The following is a 21,322-nucleotide window of genomic DNA, read 5'->3' as shown; positions in this document are numbered from 1 at the left end:
ATTGTTCAGCACACACAATATTTTTAAACATTTGGAATTATCCACCACATTTTCAAATATTGCACATCAATATCTGAAGATCTGACAACACTAGACTGGTGTTCTCATGTAGTAACTATGGGCTGGAGCCAGGTAGTTGATAATACCTTTGTTCTCCCCTCTACCACGGTCCGCACCACATTGTGCTGGTTGTCGCCTCATCCTTTACTCATCTAATGATGAGGCCTGAATTTTATATGGATTTGAAAATTTGATTGGTGTCATTTTAGAGATTAGAAAACATGAGATTTCGAGTGCTTCAATAACTCTTCTAAAAGCAAATAAACAATAAGTGAAAAGGTACCTGAAGCCAAATCTTGTGTCTGTACAAATTGCTTGTAACATAAAGTGCCTCAATGTTCTAAGAGACACAGTTTGAGGAAACTTGCACTGTACTACCATGTCTCTTCTCTTAAAGTTTATTTTCCAAGTTTTTAAATACTTGATTAGCTCTATTTTTTTACCACAATCTTCAATTAACAAAAAAATTAAAAATTTTTAATTCTAAATATTTAAAATAAAATTAATCTAATTCTTATACAATATTATATTCCAGCAGTCTTACAGGCTTTAGTTATGGTTTTTATTTTCTTTTTCTTTTTTTTTTTTTTTTTTTTTGAGACGGAGTTTTGCTCTTGTTGCCTGGGCTGGAGTGCAGTGGCGTGATCTCGGCTCACTGAAACCTCCACCTCCTGGTGACAAGGGATTCTCCTGCCTCAGCCTCCTGAGTAGCTGGGATTACAGGCACACACCACCACACTCAGCTAATTTTTTGTATTTTTAGTAGAGACGGGGTTTCATCATGTTGGCCAGGCTGGCCTTGAACTCCTGACCTCAGGTGATCCACCCGCCTCAGCCTCCCAAAGTGCAGGGATTACAGGCATTAGCCACTGAGCCCAGCCATGGTTTTTATTTTGTAAGTGACAAAACTGTGCTTGGATAGTTTTGGATTTTTATTTAATCTAACAAACTTAAAACCAAAAAAGAAAATGTCAGTAGTCGGATGAATGTACTTTTTTCTGTCTTGAATCATTTCAAATAATGACTGTGTTTTTAAAAATGTGAAGCATGTCTAATTATCTATTATTGTAATGCTTTTTCTGTATTCATAGTCAAAATATACTCTGTGTATTGTATTGATATATATTAGTTGTATACATTTTGGGGGTACAAGTGATATTTTGATACCCTTATACAATGTGTAATAATCAAATCAGGGTAACAGAGATATCCATCACCTCAAACATGCATCTTTTGTTTGTGTTGGGAATATCACAAATCTCTTCTAGGGCGTGGTGGCTTACAGACGTCACAACACTTAGGGAGGCTGAGGCAGGTGGATTACCTGAGCTCAGGAGTTCGCAACCAGCCTGGGCAACACAGTGAAACCCCATCTCTACTAAAATACAAAAAAAAAAATTAACCGGGCGAGGTGGCGGGTGCCTGTAGTCCCAGCTACTTGGGAGGCTGAGGCAGGAGAATGGCGGGAACCCGGGAGGTGGAGGTTGCAGTGAGCAGAGATCACACCACTGCACTCCAACCTGGACGACAGAGCAAGACTCTGTCTCATAAATAAATAAATAAATAAATAAAATATACAATAAAGTATTGTTAACTATAGTTTGCCTACTGTACTACCAAATACTAGAACTTATTTATTCTATCTAAATGTATTTTTATACCCCTTAATCAACTTCTCTTAATCCCCCTTCCCCCTTTACTTCCCAGTAGGATATGCTCTTTAAAATAATTACTAATGAATATTTTTGTCAAAAATAAAACACACCAGTTCCTAACACTGATTATCAAGATATTTATTAATAATAATTAGCGGGTAATTAGAAATATTACTGAGCTTGTAAGAAAGAATCCCAGCTCAAAAGAGGAGGCAGGAGCACATGAACCCCACTGAGAGAATAAATCTGAGAAACCGAAAACAATTTTCTAATATGCAATGAAATTTCAGTAAAATAAATACGCATAAACTGTCATTTTAAGAGAACTCTCTGAAAATTACTAATATTATATGAAAACATAAAACATTGTTGCTAAAATAAAAATATCAAAAGAGTGATAGAACAGCAAAATAGATGCTACTAACTAGAATATTGGAAATAATTCAAGTAATTCTCCAAAGAAGCAATAGGAAAATATTTAAAATTAAAATTATGCTTTAAAAGATATAAGGCATGGAGGATAGATGCAAAATTTTTAAAAAACAGCTAAGAGAAGCATCATCAAAAATAAAATGACATTAATTGTTCCTGAACCAAAGAAAAACTTGAGTCTTCAGTGGAAAAGAACTAACTGAAAGCAGGGCAGATTATTTGGGAGAATAAAACTTATTTGTAGAAAAATACATATTTTCTAAGGCTAAAAAGAAATTTGAATTGCTTCTGAATAACAAAAGCAAACTACAAAGAAAAATAAATTAGTAAGCATCAAACTTTCATCTACAACACTAAATGGTATAATACAATAAGCAAACACAATTCTCAAAATTAAACAGTCATTCTGACAATCATTCATAAATGAGGGAGAAAAGAATAGCAAGAATGTGTGTGTGTGTGCACATAAATGCAAGCACGCTTAAGAGCCAAGTAATGGTATGTACTGACAGATATTGTTTCTGTGTCCTTAGGAACACCTCCCTCTCGAACTTTCCTTCCCCTGCTCGTTATAGTTCTGCTAGGCTGGTAATTCCAGGACATTACCCACTTGATCACTGAGGTGGCACTTACATACTGTCCTTCAGTGGTTTGAGTCTTGAATAGAGAATCATATGGAGCATGATGGAAATTGATTCTTCTATTAATATAATTCTTTAACCTCACCAAATGCATTTTTGCTACTTCATCACCTTTTTCCATTTTGTTGAATTAATGCACGCACTTTTCCCATCTTTTTACTTCCGTTAGTCCTTTTCCTAGAAACAACTATTCTACTCCTGTATCATTTTTACATAATTTCTACTTCCATATCTTTTAATAATATACTTCTTGTGCTGTTTTCTGATTTATAAAATGTTGGTATGATCTAATTAGTATAATAAATGAGGAATCACTGGCTTACCACTAGCCTCCCTCCAACCAGTTGTTATATGTATATTTTGAGTTCCTGCGTAGTTTCTTTGTATCTTTAGTAAAATATTAACATCTTTATTTCTTATTTCAAAGCTGTAGGAATGTATATTTTGTAGCAGTACTTTGTACTTTGTACTTTGGCCAAATACTAAGCCAAACCCAAAGATGTTGTATCTATAATCTTTCTTCTCATGTTTGATGATGATATTAATGACCATAGTTTTCATTTCAGCATCACTATGTTCTTTTCTCCTGCTAATTTTATCTGCAGAACTTTTGCAATGCTAAAGTTAATGGTATTAATTGATATAATTAATTCTGCATGTGTTAGCCATACGTTGAAGTTTAATTTGGAAGTCATTGAGAACATTAAGAATGTAAACATGGTTTCCTGCAGATCCAAGCAGTGTAGATTGATCATTGTGATATTTTTAACTTTTATGTTATGTCCAGGGATATATGTGAAGTTTTTTTATATAGGTAAACTCATGTCATGGGGGTTTGTGATACAGATTATTTCATCATCCAGGTTCTAAGTTTGGTATCCAATAGTTGTTTTTTCTGATCCTCTCCCTCCTCCCACCCTTTTGTCATCTTCAATTTTATTAGTATTTTGTTTCTACTGGGATGGAGAAAAGGGCTAGAAAAATAAGTACAGTTTTATCGAATCAACATTTCTCCTGATGCCTCAGTTGGACTGCCTGATTACAGGCCTGCCACATGGCTGTATTTCTGGGGTTTCCCTTTGTAGAAACAAATTGTCTAGAGACAAATTGGCTCCACAGTTTCCAGGATGTCAAGATTTTTTTCTGTTTACATTTTCTTCCTCATTTAGATGCAGCCCAACCTCAAACAACCTCCCTTGCAAGGGAGCAGAAGATATTTTAAGACTCTTTTAACATTATTTATTAGAAATCCAATGTCATTCTTACTATCTTCTAACATTCAACATTGCTGATGGAAAATGTGATACCAGACTTGCCATTTTGCTGCAGGTCACATTTTTTCCTCAAGAAAAATTTTAGAAACTTCTCTATATCCTCAGCGATCTGAATTTTCACAATGGTATGTGTATTAGGGTTCTCTAGAGGGATAGAACTAATAGAAGAGATATATATGTAAAGGGGAGTTTATTAAGTAGTATTAACTCTCACTATCACAAGGTCCCACAATAGGCCATCTGCAAGGAGCAAGGAAGCCAGTGTGAGTCCAAAGGCTGAAGAACTTGGAGTCCAATGTTCAGGGGCAGGAAACATCCAGTGCAAGAGAAAGCTGTAGGATGGGAGGCTAAGCCAGTCTAGACTTTTTAGCCTTTTCTCCTTGCCTTTATATCCTGGCTGAGCTGACAGCTGATTGGATGGTGCCCACACAGATTAAGGGTGAGCCTGCCTTTCCCAGCCCAGTGACTTAAATGTTAATCTCCTTTGAGAAGCGCCGCGGAGAAGGGGCCGCCTGAGGTGAAGCGCGCGTGTGGAGGAGTTGTGGAGGACGCCTGTCGACGACCGGTAACTGGGCCTCGGCCATTGCGGTTTGTTTCAGTCAGGAAGCATCTAAATATGGTGTCCTCTGGAAAAAAGTATTCCAGGAAATCTGGGAAGCCGTCCATGGAAGATCAGTTTACGAGAGCCTATGACTTTGAGACTGAAGATAAGAAAGATCTGAGTGGTTCAGAGGAAGATGTTATTGAAGGGAAGACTGCAGTCATTGAGAAAGGTAGAAGAAAAGGTCTTCTGCAGGAGTAGTTAAGATATGGGGGGTGAAGTACAGAATATGCTGGAAGGAGTTGGAGTTGACATTAACAAGGCTCTTCTTGCCAAGAGAAAGAGACTAGAAATGTATACAAAGGCTTCTCTCAAAACTAGTAACCAGAAAATCGAACATGTTTGGAAAACACAACAAGATCAAAGGCAGAAGCTGAACCAAGAATATTCTCAGCAGTTTCTGACTTTGTTTCAGCAGTGGGATTTAGATATGCAGAAAGCTGAGGAACAAGAAGAAAAATACTTAATATGTTTCGACAGCAACAAAAGATTCTTCAACAATCTAGAATTGTTCAGAGCCAGAGACTGAAAACAATTAGACAGTTATATGAGCAGTTCATAAAGAGTATGGAAGAGTTGGAGAAGAATCATGATTATCTACTTACTGGTGCACAAAATGAATTTAAGAAAGAAATGGCTATGTTGCAAAAAAAAATTATGATGGAAACTCAACAGCAAGAGATAGCGAGTGTTTGGAAGTCTCTTCAATCCATGTTATTCTGATGACTCTTTGAAGAAAGAACTTGAACCTAAGTAATATGATACAATTATAATGTTAGCTAAGAAGCATATTGTAAGTCTTTAGAATAGTTTAATTGTAACATCTTTAATCATAAACCTGTTTCATTGTAAGACCTCCCTTTCTGTTAAGTCAAATCTAAATAGTTATATGAGTTAGCAACTATTCCTAAAGAATATGTATTAAGCTTTCAGCTCTTTAGTAATGATAGGGAATTTTTCTCTCTAACACTGTCAATTAAATAAAGACAATTTAAGTTTAAAAAAAAAAATCTCTTTTGACCACACCCTCACAGACACACCCAAAATCAATACTTTGCATCCTTCACTCCAATCAAGTTGACACTCAGTATTAACTATTACAAGTCCACCCTTTGTCAACTTGAACTCATACACACCTCCTGAGATCATACATAGTCTTCAAATGAAGACAATACTAAGGTATAATTGTGCCTCACATAATACGACTGTCCTTCGTACAACCGGAAATGCACCAATCCCCAACCCAAATGCTATTACACAGAGTTAACAATACTTAAATGCTGATATGAAGTCAATAAATTTAATGTCACATAGAAAAGGAGAAAAGGAAATAAAATGAAGATAATTTTTTAGTACAAGTGTATACATGCACAAACATGTTTTTAACAAAAGGAGGAAATACTCATTACAATTACAGTCCTCGTTGCTGCAACTGGTCACATGATCCTGGCTGGATTTGATAACTACCTTCTTCTACAACCCATTCAGTATTCCCTTTGCCTTCAGCAAGCACCTCAGCAGGTCATGGGTTTTTTTGGTTTGTTTTGTTCTTTGTTTGTTGTTGTTGTTGTTGTTGGGGGTTTTTGTTTGTTTTTTGTGGTAGAGTGACCCAAACCTTCATTCCTGAAGGCTCTGGGCCATTTGTAGTCCTGCCTGGATTGGGCTGTTATAGTTTCCCATTGACATTAAACACAGGACATGGTAATACTAAGAGATGCCCTAATGAATCTCCTGTATTCCATGCATATTCTTCCTCACCTCTGTTGTGGAGTAGTCAACTGATTTCATCTTAACGTTCTGGGTCAAGCACCCCAGTCAACACTGTAACTCTCTTCTTAGACTGTTGACTTAAAGGTAGGAGAAGCCCAAAGTGTCCAGGTGGCAATCTTAACCTCCAGTTTAATGGAATTGTTGTGCCTCCTGATGGCAGTGTTGCTCTCTCTGGAACTAAGACCTCTAGGCTAGCAGAACGTAATGTCATGGGAACAGGAAGCAAAACTTTTGCTAGTGGATCAGTAGGGGTGATGGTGAGTCATGCCACTTCCACTTCCACTGCTTGATTCCTGGGCCTATGAATTCTGGCTATGGGAGAAAAAAATACCATATATTGGATACTGGTTCAGAGCATACACAGCCTTCTGGAGAACTTTACCCCAGCCCTGCAAAGTATTGTCACCTAGTTGGCATTATAATTGTGACTTCAAAAGGCCATTCCACCATTCTATCAATCCAGCTGCTTCAGGATGATGGGGAACATGGTAATACCAGTGGATTCCATGAGCATGAGCCCACTGCTGCACTTCTTTAGCTGTAAAGTGAGTGTCTTGGTCAGAGGCAATGCTGTGTTGAATACCATGATGGTGGATAAGGCATTCCATGAGTCCACAGATGGTAGTCTTGGCAGAAGCACTGCTTGCAGGATAGGCAAACCCATATCCAGAGTATCTATTCCAGTGAGGTCAAACCATTTCCCTTTCCATGATGGAAGAAGTTCAATATAATCAGCCTGCCACCAGGTAGCTGGCAGATCACCCCAATGAATGGTGCCATATTGAGGGCTTAATATTGGTTTCTGCTGCTGGCAAACTGGGCACTCAGCTGTGACCATAGCCAGGTCAGCCTTGGTGAGTGGAAGTCCATGTTGTTGAGCCCATGCATAACCTCCATCCCTACCACCATGGCCACTTTGTTGACAGGCCTATCGGGTGATGACAGAGGTGCTGAGGAAAGAGGCTGACTGCTGTCCACAGAACGAGTCATCCTATCAACTTGATTATTAAAATCCTCCTCTGCTGAGGTCACCTGTTGGTGAGCACTCACATGGGATACAAATATCTTCACAGTTTTTGACCACTCAAAGAGGTCCACCTGCATACATCTGCCCCAAATTTCTTTGTCACCAATTTTCCAGTAATGCTTCCTTCAAGTCCCTGACCATCCAGCCAAACCATTGGCTACAGCCCATGAATCAGTATATAATTGCTTGTCTGGCCATTTCTCCTTGCATGCAAAGTGCACAACAAGGTGCACTGCTCAAAGTCCTGCCCACTGGGAAGATTTCCTCTCACCACTCTCCTTCAAGGATATCGTAGAAAGGGGCTGTAGTGCTGCAGCTGTCCACTTTTGGGTGGTGCCTGCATATCATGCAAAAGTATTTGTGAACCAGTCCGTAGTCTTCTCTTCCTCTCTCAACTGATCATGGGCAACATCCTACGAGGCCATCAGTGCAGGGTAGGGGAGAGAAGGCAGGGTGGCAGGAGTGGAGACCATGGGCATTTGAGCAACTTCCTCATGTAACTTACTTGTGCCCTCAGGACCTGCTTGAGCTTGATCATGTATATACCACTTCTATTTGATGACGGAATGCTGCTCTGCACTACCCACTTTATGGCTAAATGGGTCAGAAAGCACCCAGTTTATGATAGGTAGCTCAGGTCTCATGGTGACTTCATGACCCATAGTCAAACGTTCAGTTTCCACCAAAACCCAGTAACAGGCCAAGAGCTGTCTCTCAAAAGGAGAGTGGTTATCTGCAGAAGATGGCAGGTCCTTGCTCCTAAATCCTAGAGGCCTTCCCTGTGATTCACCTATGGGGGCCTACCAAAGGCTCCAAACGGCCTCCCTATCTGCCACTGACACCTCAAGCACGATTGTATCTGTTGGGTCATATGACCCAAGTGGCAGAGCAGCTTGCACAGCAGCCTGGACCTGTTGCAGAGCCTTCTCCTGTTCTGGACCCCACTCCTGGTATCAAAATCTGTATTAGTCAGGGTTCTCTAGAGGGGCAGAACTAATAGATGTATATATAAAAGGGTTTATTAAGTAGTAATAACTCATACAATCACAAGTTCCCTCAATAGATCATCTGCAAGTTGAGGAGCAAGGAAGCCAGCCTGAGTCCCAAAGCTGAAGAACTTGGAGTCCAATGTTCAAGGGCAGGAAGCATTCAACACAGGAGAAATACATATGCTGGAAGGCTAAGTCAGTCTAGCCTTTTTACGTTTTTCTGCCTGCTTTATATCCTGGCCAAGCTGACAGCTGATTAGATGGTGCCCACCCAGATTAAGGGTGGGTCTGCCTTTCCCAGCCCACCTTCTCAAATATTAATCTCCTTTGGCAACACCATCATAGACACACCCAGGATCAATACTTTGCATGCTTCAATCCAACCAATTTGACATTCCGTATTAATCACCACAGTATGTCTAGGGGTGTATCTTCAGTCATCATGCTGGGACCTCAGTGCACTTTTTAATTGCAAGTTTCAGCACTGAAAAATCACCTTGGATTTTTTACTTGCTAATTTTCTCTACATCTTTTTTTCATCATCTCTTTGTAGAATTCTTGGTAGCTTATCTTTCGTCTCTTAGATTATGCATTTTAAATATTTTCTACTTTCTGTTTAATTTCTTATTTATATCTTCCAACGTGTCTATCAAATTGTTTTCTAGCAATATTTCCACACCATCATGATTCAGTACCTTGGACAGTTCTCTAGGTGACGATGTAATTGAGGGCACCAGAAGTATTAGCATGCTGAGGGTCACAGACATCAAACCAAAGTGAGACAGGAGAGAGAGTGTGAGTGTTGATAATTCAGAGGTGAATATCTGAGCAAGAAGAGTTCATCAGTTCCCTTTCCAGTGATTTTTTAAAATAAGCTATTTATTTTAGAATTATTTTAGATTCACGGACTATCTATGGAGATAGTGTACACTACACCCACAACTAATTTCTCCTGTTATTAATATCTTACACTATTATGATATATTTCTTATAATTAATTAACCAATATTGATATATTAAGGTACCCTTGTTTGATGACCTTGATGCTTTTGAGAAGTATCGATCAGGTATTTCTGAAAAGTTCCTCAGTTGGAACTTATCTGATGTTTCTTTCATGATTAGACTGGGGTTATGAGTTTTGGGAAGAAAGACTACAGAGATCAACTGTCGTTCTCAACAAATCATATCAAGGTACTCACTATCATCATGAATTATCACTGTTGATGTAAATGTTGATCACCTTGCTGAAGTACTGTTTGTCAGCTTTCTTCACTATAAAGTTATTCTTTTCCTCCTTCAATACTCTAGTATTTGAAAGGAAGTTGCTATGTGTAGCCCACACTTAAGAAGTGTGGAGTTATGTTCCACCTTCTTAAGGACCTACTATCTACATAAACTTTTTGAAATTTTTCTGCACAGGAGATTTTCTTCTTCTCCATTCATTTATTTATTTATTCATTTTTTGTACTAGCAGGGATTCATAAATATTTATTTTATACTTTGGGTTATAATTCAATGATACTTTATTTGGTTGCTCAAGTTGTTCTAGCTTTGGCCACTGGCAGCTCCTGCCCCAAAGATTTTTAACATGGTAATAAGAAACCGATCAGCCTCTGTCTCTAGATGGCTAAACCTATTTTTATCTAAAACTTGAAAGCTGTTGGAAACCAATTTTATCTGCCAGAGTATAAATATGATGGAACCAATTATGCAGAGAGAAAATAATATAGAGTAAGAAGCCCAGAAAACAAGCTAAAGCACACACCCTAATCCCTCCCAATTCTTTAGTTAGGTCGACATCCTGGGAAGTCCTGTTGTCCTATTCTGAGGTTTTGTGTGCCATTCCAGTTTCTGCATACAAAATTTCTCTTTTTGTTTAAATTGGATCCTTTTATTCAACCTGAAGGGTTCAAACACCTACAAGAAGAAACTGCATTATTCAGGTGGGGACACGGGTAAAGAAATTTCCAGTAGTGGTTATTAATGTCATCCATTGAAACAGAGAGACCCAGGGTTCAGTTGCATTTCCCATAGTCCCTGGCTTGTTCTTGCCATCCTTGGCACTGATCCAGAGGCCTCTGATGATGACTGCCACCGATATGCTCAGCTCTGTCCACCTCTGCAATTAATGAGATCTTCATCTCAGTTCCCTGGCCTGCCAGCTCCTCTTCTGCTGCTCCCATCAGTTTTACACCTTTTCATTCTTCCTGTCTCCACCTTGCCTACCCACTCCACCCAACTTCCTTCTTTCTGTAGTAGTTTTACTACAGGATCTGCTTCAATTCCTGGTGGAAAGTCACGTTGGTACTTAGTGTTTGTACAGTATATTATACATTATAGTGACAGTATAAGATTTGTAGACAAATAGTCCACTTTAAGTTTTAAGGTAGATGTTATTCCAATATCTCAAATTAGAAAACTAGAAAATTTCAAATTAGAAAACGATCATTCATATTAATTGAATCCTCTTTCACATAGTGAAAGCGAGTTTCAACCACGGTTTTGACTCCAACTACTGTGCTCATTCCACAATACTATACTGCATGCATTAAAAGAGTGCCAAGTTTAGCTGCATTCTTATTCTTTGGTTGAAGGAAATATCTAGTGACTTTATGAGGCAGACTTCTTAGTATAGCCAAGAAAACCAACGGGTCTGTATGTGTAACCAGCCTAATGTTCATATAGATCGTCATTTTACCGGTATGGTGAAGGTAAATTCTTCCTTTTACAAACATATTATAGTAGTTATGAGAAAGCTAAAGGAATAATCTGATTTCATTTCTATAAATGTATGGGGCAGGATGGCAATTTTGTTACATCCATAGATTGCATAGTAATCAAGTCAAGGCTTTTAGGGTGCCTATCACCTGAATAACATACATCGTACCTACAGAGTCATTTCTCATCATCCACTCCCTTCCCAATCCCTCACCTTCCAAGTCTCCATTGTCTATTGTTTCACCCTTTATGCTCATGTGTATACACTTCTTGGCTCCTGGATATGAGTGAGAACATGTGATATTTTTCTTGCCGTGCCTGACTTGTTTCACTTAGAATGATCTCCAGTTCCATCCACATTGCTGTCAAAGACATGATTTCCGTATTTTTAATGGCTGAACAGTATTCCATTGTGTGTATATATACCACATTTTCTTTATTCAATAATTCATTGATCAACTTTGATTTATTTGATAAATTCATTGATAAACTTTGGTTTATTTGGTTGGTTCCAAATCTTTGCTACTGTGAATAGTCTTGTGATAAACATGAATGCAGGGGTTTTTTTTGTTTGTTTGTTTGTTTGTTTGTTTTTTGGTGTATTAATTTCTTTTCCTTTGGGATTAAATGATAGTTCTATTTTCAGTTTTTTTCTATTTTCAGTTTTTTGAGAAATCTTTACACTGTTTTCCAATTTACACTGTCAGCAACAGTGTATAATAATTCCCTTTCCTCCACATCCTCGCCAACATCTATCGTTTGTTTTTGAGACAAGGTCTTGCTCTGTCACCCAGGCTGGAATGCAGTGGTGTGATCACAGCTTACTGCACCCTCCAACTCCTGGGTTCAAGCAATGTTCCCACCTCAGCCTTCTGGGTAGCTGGGACTACAGGCACAACTATGCTTGGCTTTTTTTTTTTTTTTTTTTTTAGAGGCGGGGACTCACTATGTTGACTAGGCTGGTGTCAAACTCCTGGCCTCAAGTGATCCTCCTGCCTCAGCCTCCCAAAGTGTCGGGATTATAGGAGTAAGCCACCATGCCTAGTGCTGTTATTTTTTAACTTTTTATTAATAGCCATTCTGACTGGGATAAAATCATATTTCATTGGAATTTTAATTTGCATTTCTCTAGTGATTAGTGATGTTGAGCATTGTTTCATACAACTGTTGGCCATTTGTATGTTTTTAGAAACGTCTGTTCATGCCCTTTGCCACTTTTTGATGAGATTATTTGGGAGTTTTTGTGTTGAGTTGTTTGAGTTTCCTGTGTATTCTGTATATTAGTCCTCTGTCAGATGTATAGTTTACAAATATTTTCTCCCATTCTACAGGTTGTCTGTTCAAACTGTTGTTTCTTTTGTTGTGCAAATGCTTTTTAGTTTAATTAGGTCCCGTTTGTCTATTTTTTTATTTTGTTGGCTATTATTTTGAGGATGTAGTCATACTTTGCCTAGACCAATAAGCAGAAGAATTTTCCCGATGTTTCCTTCAAGTATTTTTATAGTTTCAGATCTTACATTTAAGTTTTTGGTCCATCTTGAGTTGATTTTTGTATATGATGAGAGAGAGAAGTCTATTTTCACTTATCTGCATATGAATATTCAATTTTCCCAGCACTATTTATTGAAAAGGATGTCGTTTCCCCAATGTATGTTCTTCTCAGCTTTGTTAAAAATCAGTTGGCTATAAATATTTGGCTTTACTTATGGGTTCTCTATTTTGTTTCCTTGATCTGTGTGTCTCTTATACCAGTACCATGGTGTTTTGGTTACTATATCCTTATAATATAATTTAAAGTCAGGTGATGTGATGCCTCCAGCTTTGTTCTTTTTTCTTAGGGTTGCTTTGGCTATTCAGACTCTTTTTTAGTTTCATATGAACTTTTGGACTTTTTTTCCTGATTCTGTGAAAATGACATTGGCATTTTGGTAGGATTCCATTGAGTCTGTAGATTACCTTAGGCAGTATGGTCATTTTAACTACATTAATTCTTCCAGTTCATGAGCATGGGGTGTTTCTCCATTTGTTTTTGTCATCTACAATTGCATTCACTAGTATTTTGTAGTTTTCTTTGTAGAGATCTTTCACCTCCTTGGTTAAATATATCCCTACATATTTTTTCATAGCTAAGGTGAGTGGGATTGCCTTCTTGATTTCTTTTACAGCTAGAATGTTGTTGTTGTATAGGAATACTACTGATTATATATTGATTGTTTATACTGGAACAATCTTATTGATTGTTGTTAATGATGTGTAATAACCACTGAAAGCATGATTCCAACTTTATCTTCTTTAGTTAAACTATAACTTAAAACAATGAGAGATATTTTAAGAATTAGACTGATTTTTTGTAATTGGAGGCTAAAAATCAGCTTTCTCCAGAAGGTGTAAAAAACACTTTAGTACAAACCTATCTAGATTGGGAAATTTACTGGAACTCGTTTATTTAATAGTTCCGCATATTTCAAATAAAGCTGCCTTTTTTTTATTTCTGCTTTTACAAACTACCACAAACTTAGCAGCTTAAAACAATGTAAGTTTATTATCTTACCATTGTGTGGAGGTCAGAAATTTAACCTGGGTCTCACTGGACTGAAATCCAGTGCTGTGTCTCTTTCTGGAGGCCTTAAGGGAGGATTCATTTCCTCGCTCATTCAGATTGTCAGCAGAATTCAGTTGTTTGTGTTGTAGGATGCAAATCACTGTTTCTTTACTGACTGTCAGCAAGGACTTTCCATCTTCTAGAGGCCACAGCATTCCTTAGTTCAGGGCTCCCTTCCCCATTTCAAAACCAGTAATAGTGGGCAGGGGCCTTCCAGAGCCTCAAAGCTCTCCTCCTTCCATCTCACCCCCCTGACACAGCCAGGAAAAGTTCCCCACTTTTAAGGACTCATATGATTATGTCGGGCCCGCATAGATAATCTGAGATAATACCCCCATTTTGATGTCTGTTTCTTTAATCACAACCACAAAGCCTCCTTTGCCATGTAAGGTGACCTATTCACATGTTCAAGCCATTCAGGGGTGGGCATATTTGGGGGGCTACTATTCTGCCTACCACAGCTACCATACCGCTGCAACTTTCAGCCACATAAACTATTATAGTAATTGAAACTCCTCACATGAATCTGCTGCATTACGATAAGCAGAAATGCCTTAAACGTTTCTCCCCATTTTGAATTTTCTTAATTTTCTCCTCAAGAAAAAATTTGTGCTGTGTCCATAAAATGTAGCAAATGAATATATACAATAATTTCATTCACAATGAATTTGATAAACCATTTTCATGAACAAATATATTTAACAAGTTCTGTTTGCTTTCTTTTCATTTTCTCATACAACCATCCACTGACTTAATTTGATTTCATTGAGATTTAGGGCTGCTTTCCCTCTTCTTGAATGTTGAAATTATGCTTTCACAGTAGATAGGCTTTCTGAGGAATAAGAATCACTCGTGCTTTTTTCTATGTGAGGAAATTAAAATTTTCAGCTTCACCAGAGATTACTTTCCTTGAACAGTGACTAGTTAGCTTTCAATAATGAGATCTGACTCCCACTCAATCTAAATAAAACATTTAAAATACTACTTAATTAGCAATAAAATGATTTTTCCAGTAACCAATTTCCTAGCAAATGCACTATATAAATATCGAGTTCTCCTTTTCTCTACCAATACTTAGAAACTTAACTTCTATATTAGAAAGGTCAGAAGAAATGAGAAGTGCGATTTAAAATCAGTTGGTATTGCTATAAACTTTTTAATAGTGCTGGTAAAGAAAGGGTTCTAATTTATAATTATAATATGTGGTTTAAACAATGCTTCTCCTTCTTTTTTAGCTTTTTTCTCAAGTCCATGTAAAGGCCTACTAAGTCTAAGTACTTATACATCTCTTTATTTTCTTCTTTCCTATTGTCTTAGGCACAACCAGCTTCAAATATCACGTTGATGCAGGTAACTCAAGTCTGTGTTGCCAGACAAAAAAACGACCTGTTCTACATTCCTATCAAAGATACATTTAAATGTTCCCTATTGACTCAAAATCAAAATACTGAAACTTTAGTCATCAGTCTCATGATCATCATAATTATTGTCCTTCAAACATTGAAGAGCGAAAACACAAAGGGGACAGAACAAGAACTTTTTGGTGGAATGCCTCAGAAATTAGGTGAGGCATTTGATCACGTGGTGTTGAAAAGTGAATCGGGACCATGGGGATCACTGGGGACCGGGGGCAGGAGTAGACCGCAGCTCTGACTCGGACAGACGGAGCAGCGTGTGGAGGCTTGTATCATGAACTCTTGCTCCAGAACAACTGCAGGAATAAATCAAGAAACCTGGGAAGACCCACAGACCCCCTGAAGGAAGCAAATTGCTCTTGCAGGACCTGGGAGACTCCCCAAATACTGTGAGTGCCCAAATTGTAGGAGTGGTTAACGGAGATTGCCTACCCCTGACCACCCATCCCCCACTGGGGAAACTGAAGGCCTAGATTATGGGAGAAGATTTTGACCTTACCTGGAGCTGAATCAATTTAGAGAGCTGAGCGAAACACAGGGGTAGAGGAAGCAGCAGGAAAAGCCTTGGGAGCTCACTGGGTCCCCTAGCAAGCTGCTTTTGCGTGGCCTTACAGGGGTCCTTCGGTGGGGCGGCCAGAGACACTGGGAAGAGGCCACAGGGAGAAGGAAATCTCCAGCTGAACTTTGTAACAATTTGAACTCATCAAGAAGCTTCCTGGCTAGAACTCAGGGGAGGAGATGAATCCAATGTGCAGACTGCACATGCGGGGTAAGAAGGAAAGCCATACTTGCATTTGCAGCTGGGAGGTGGGTAGACAGGGGCAAGTTCTCAGCCCTGTTCACCCACTGCCTACAAACAGACTCGGTGCTGTTGGAAAGGGGCAAGGTGAGAGTGAGACTACCTCTTCAAATTGTGTGGGTGCTGGGTGAGGCCTGTGACTGCCAGCTTTCCCCCACTTCCCTGACAACTCACTACTGTGCATGACACAGTAGAGACAGTTATAATCCTCCTAGGAACATAACTCCATTGACCTGGAAACCTCATCCTCATTCCCCACAACAGCTGAAGCAAGACCCACCCAGGGAGAGTTTGAGCTTCGACATGCCCAGCCCTGCCCCCACACAATCGTCCTTCCCTACCCAACCTGGTAACTACAGACAAAGGGCATATACTCTTGGGAGTTCTAGGTCCCCACCCACCACCTGTTTCTCTACATACTACTATAGCTGATGCTCTCTGGAAAGCACCATCTCCTGGCAGGACGCCAACCAGCACAAAAATAGGGCAATAAACCAACAAAGCCAAGGACCCTCACAGAGCCCACTTTACTCCCCAACCACCTCCACCAGAGGAGATGCTGGTTTCAACGGCTGAGAGACTCACAGACAGTTCACATCACAGGGTTCTGTACAGACAACCTCCAGCACCAGTCCAGAGCCTGGTAGACTTGTTGGGTGGCTGGATCCAAAAGAGAGATAATCCCTACAGCTTGGCTCTCAGGAAGCCACATCCCTAGGAAAAGGGAGAGTACTACATCAAGAGAACACCCCATGGGACAAAAGAATCTGAACAACAGCCTTCAGTCCTAGACCCTCCCTCTGACAGAGGCTACCCAAATGAGAAGGAACCAGAAAACCAACTCTGGTAATATGACAAAACAAGATTCTTTAACACCTCCAAAAAATCACAATAGCCCACCATCAGCGGACCCGAACCATGAAGAAATCGCTCATTTAACTGAAAAAGAATTCAGAAGGTTAGTTATTAAGCTAATCAGAGAGGCACCAGAGAAAGATGAAGCCCAATCTAAAGAACTACAAAAAAATGATACAAGAAGTGAATGGAGAAATATTCAAGGAAATAGGTAACATAAATAAACAACAATCAAAACTTCAGGAAACAATTGACACACTTATAGAAATGCAAAATACTCTGGAAAGTCTCAGCAATAGAATTGAACAAGTAGAAGAAAGAAATTCAGAGCTCAAAGACAGGGTCTTCGAATTAACCCAGTCCAACAAAGACAAAGATAAAAGAATAAGAAAATATGAACAAAGCCTCCAAGAAGTCTGAGGTTATGTTAAATGACCAAACCTGAGAATAATCAGTATTCCTGAGGAAGAAGAGACATCTAAAAGTCTGGAAAACATAGCTGGGGGAATAATTGAGAAAAACTTACCCAGCCTTGCTAGAAACCTAGACATCCAAATACAAGAAGCACAAAGAACACCTGGAAAGTTCATCACCAAAAGATCATTGCCTAGCCACTTTGTCATCAGGTTATCTAAAGTTAAGACAAAGTGAGAGGTGAAGCCAGATGGACTTCTTGGGTTGAGTGGGGACTTGGATAACTTTTCTGTCTTACAAGAGGATTGTAAAATGCACCAATCAGCACTCTGTAGCTAGGACTGCAGAATGCACCAATCAGTGCTCTGTGGCTAGCTAGAGGTTTGTAAAATGAACCAATCAGTGCTCTGTAAAAACGCATCAATCAGCGCTCTGTAAAAACGCATCAATCAGCGCTCTGTGGATAGCTAGTGGCTTGTAAAATGGATCAATCAGTGCTCTATAAAATGGACCAATCATCACTCTGTAAAATGGACCAACCAGTGCTCTGTAAAATGGACCAATCAGCAGGACATGGGCGGGGACAAATAAGGGAATAAAAGCTAGGCACCCCCACTGAGCTGCGGCAACCCGCTCGGGTCCCCTTCCACACCATAGAAGCTTTGTTCGTTGGCTCTTCACAATAAATCTTGCTGCTTCTCACTCTTTGGTCAGTGCCATTAAGAGCTGTAACACTCACCGTGAAGGTCGGCGGCTTCATTATTGAAGTCAGTGAGACCAAGAACCTACCAGAAGGAACCAACTCTGGACACAAAAAGAAACAAGCTTAAGAGCTATGAGACAAAAGCACCAGGTAACCTATAAAGGAAAAACTATCAGATTAACAGATTTCTCAACAGAAACCCTACAAGCTAGAATGAATTGAGGCCCTATTTTAAGCCTCCTCAAAAAAAAAAAAGAAATTATCAGCCAGGAATTTTGTATCCAGTGAAAACTAAGCTTCATATATGAAGGAAAGATACAGTCTTTTTCAGACAAACAAATGCTGAGATAATTCAACACTACCAAGCCACCACTGCAAGAACTGCTTAAAGGAGCTCTAAATCTTGAAACAAATCATAGAAACACATCAAAACAGAAGTTCTTTAAAGCATAAATCTCACAGGACCTATAAAGCAAAAATACAATATAAAAAAAAAGACATACAGGCAACAAATAGCATGATGAATGGAATGATACCTTGCATCTCAATACACACATTGAATGTAAGTGGCCTAATGCTCCACTTAAAAGATACACAATTGCAGAATGAATAAGAATTCACCAACCAACTATCTGCTGCCTTCAAGAGACTCACCTAACACATAAGGACTCACATAGACTTAAGATAAAGGGGTGGAAAAAGATATTCCATGCAAATGGACACCGAAAGTGAGCAGGAGTAGCTATTCTTACATCAAACAAAACAAATTTTAAAGCAACAGTGGTTAAAAAGGACAATTAAATAATGATAAAAAGCCTTGTTCAACAGGAAAATATCACAATCCTAAACATATGCACCTAACTCTGGAGGTCACAAATTTATAAAACAATTACTAATATACCTAAGAAATGGGATAGACAGGAACACAATAATAGTGAGGGATTTCAGTACTCCACTGACAGCCCTAAGCAGGTCAAGACAGAAAGTCAACAAAGAAACAATGGATTTAAGCTACACCCTGGAAAAAATGGACTTAACAAATATATACAGAACATTTTATCCAACAACTGCACAGTATACATTCTATTCAACAGTGCATGGAACTTTCTCCAAGACAGACAATATTACAGATAATGTATAGACAATATAAATTTAAGAAAATTGAAATTATATCTGGAACTCTCTCTCAGACCACAGTGGAATAAAACTGAAAATCAACTCCAAAAGGAACCTTCAAAACCATGCAAATATATGGAAATTAAATAACCTGCTCCTGAATGATCACTGGGTCACAAATGAAATGAAGACAGAAATTTAAAAATTTTTCTAACTGAACGACAATAGTGACACAACCTATCAAAACCTCTGGGACACAGCAAAGGCAGTGCTAAGAGCAAACTTGATATCCCTAAAGGCCTACATCAAAAAGTATGAAAGAGCACAAACAGATAATCTAAGGTCACACCTCAAGGAACCAGAAAAACAAAGCTGACCTTAGGTGATCTGCCCACCTTGGCCTCCCAAAGTGCTGGGATTACACGCAATTCCTCTCCATATGATTCATCCCATAGGACAACATGGCAACTGGCTTCTTCCAGAATAAATGATGTGAAAGAGCGAGAGGAGAGAGAGAAAGAAGGTGAAAGACAGAATGCAACCACAAAAAAACTAAAATAAAATTTGTTCAAATATATTATGCGCCTCACAGCCTTTGGGTAGGCCAGAGGGTTCATCCTGGAAATGCCACAGGCAAAAACAGCACCCAAATCAGTAGAACTTCCCCCAATAGAGATGTCTCAAATGGCAAATTGGGTACAGACATTAAAACAGAATTTTTTTTTTTTTTTTTTTGAGGCAGAGTCTCGCTCTGTCACCCGGGCTGGAGTGCAGTGGCGCGATCTCAGCTCACTGCAAGCTCCGCCTCTGGGGCTCACGCCATTCTCCTGCCTCAGCCTCCCGAGTAGCTGGGACTACAGGCGCCGCCACCACACCCGGCTTATTTTTTGTATTTTTTAGTAGAGACAGGGTTTCACGTGTTAGCCAGGATGGTCTCGATCTCCTGACCTTGTGATCCACCCGCCTCAGCCTCCCAAAGTGCTGGGATTACAGGCGTGAGCCACCGCGCCCGGCCCTAAAGCAGAATCTTTATCACTGATTCTCCTAAAAACCTGATGCCACCATTTGCTGTGCCAGAAAAGAATGGATTCTGCATAGGATCTGATCTTCAACTTCTACTGTTTCATATCAACATCTTAAGTGCCTCACTGGTGAAGCAATTGCCTATACCATAAGTACAAAAAGAGGCTGGTAAAATTAATTTCTGGTATCTATCTTGGGGAGAATAACTTCCCAACATAATATGCAAATTTTTCCAAACTAAATTAGGGTATCCCAAAGATTCTGGGCAATAACAAAACCTGAAAGTGTACGCTACACTCGCCCACTTAGCTACCCAAAGTCAGCCAACACCTTCTTCTATATTTAAACTTGTAAACAGCAGCAACAAATTTAAGTCCTAAGATAATCCACTCACTCACCTACAGTCGAAAATGGATGCACCTCCCCATTGGGGAATCAATTTTTAAATCATATTTGTATATATGATGATGTTTATAGACATACAGATGAGATAGCCATGTGTGTATGTGTGTGTGCGTATATACACACAGACACATGATCTATGGCTATTTTCCTTAGGTCTATATCATGATAGAGAATACTGTGACATTCTATAATCTGTGGACTAATTTGTAAAGTTAAATAATACCAGTACATCCTACAGAAAATAGGATACTTGTGAGAACAGGATGTTTGTAGAATATTTGTTAAAGGAGAAAAAATAATTGAGAGAGCAAGAGCACAAATCACAATAGATAATACAGATCTGCAAGTGATCACAAGGCTCCGATTGACAAGTTAAGACAATTCCTGCACCACATCTTCCAGGTTCCTCTGTTCTAAGCCAGCAGTTTAGCTGCCTTGGGTTATTTACTTAGTGAAATAACCCAAACTTGTATTCCTAATAAAAGAATTGGAGACCTTGGAACCTGCAGTTTACCCTTGACCTTTACCATCTGATGTGGTAATACGGATAGGTAGCCAAGTGATCTTTTGGTTCAAGGCATTTTTCTCAGTCTCTCCCAGAATGGTAGCTATGGTTCCTTTTAATATCAGGCTCATTCACCCTCAGCCAACTTTGCATGCCTTTTTTGTGCCCTAGTTATGCGGCGGCACGAAGAATTAAAAAATGGGCAGGTGTCTCTCTTGAATTTTAGTTCAATAATACCTGCCTCACGTGGTAGGTATTATTGTTACATCATCAGCTGAAATGTCCCTATTCGGGTGTGAAAATCTCAATTTCAAATCC

General features: G+C 39.1%; 1 pseudogene; it reads left to right on the top strand.

The window, feature by feature from the left end:
- The first annotated feature begins 4,555 nt into the window (after nt 1-4,555).
- Nucleotides 4,556-5,673, top strand: LOC102140215 (synaptonemal complex protein 3-like; annotated as a pseudogene).
- The last annotated feature ends 15,649 nt before the right edge of the window (nt 5,674-21,322 follow it).

The sequence above is a fragment of the Macaca fascicularis genome, chromosome 3 (genome assembly GCF_037993035.2).
Source record: "Macaca fascicularis isolate 582-1 chromosome 3, T2T-MFA8v1.1".
Lineage (NCBI taxonomy): Eukaryota > Metazoa > Chordata > Mammalia > Primates > Cercopithecidae > Macaca > Macaca fascicularis.
This window is presented reverse-complemented; position numbering and strand designations above follow the sequence as displayed.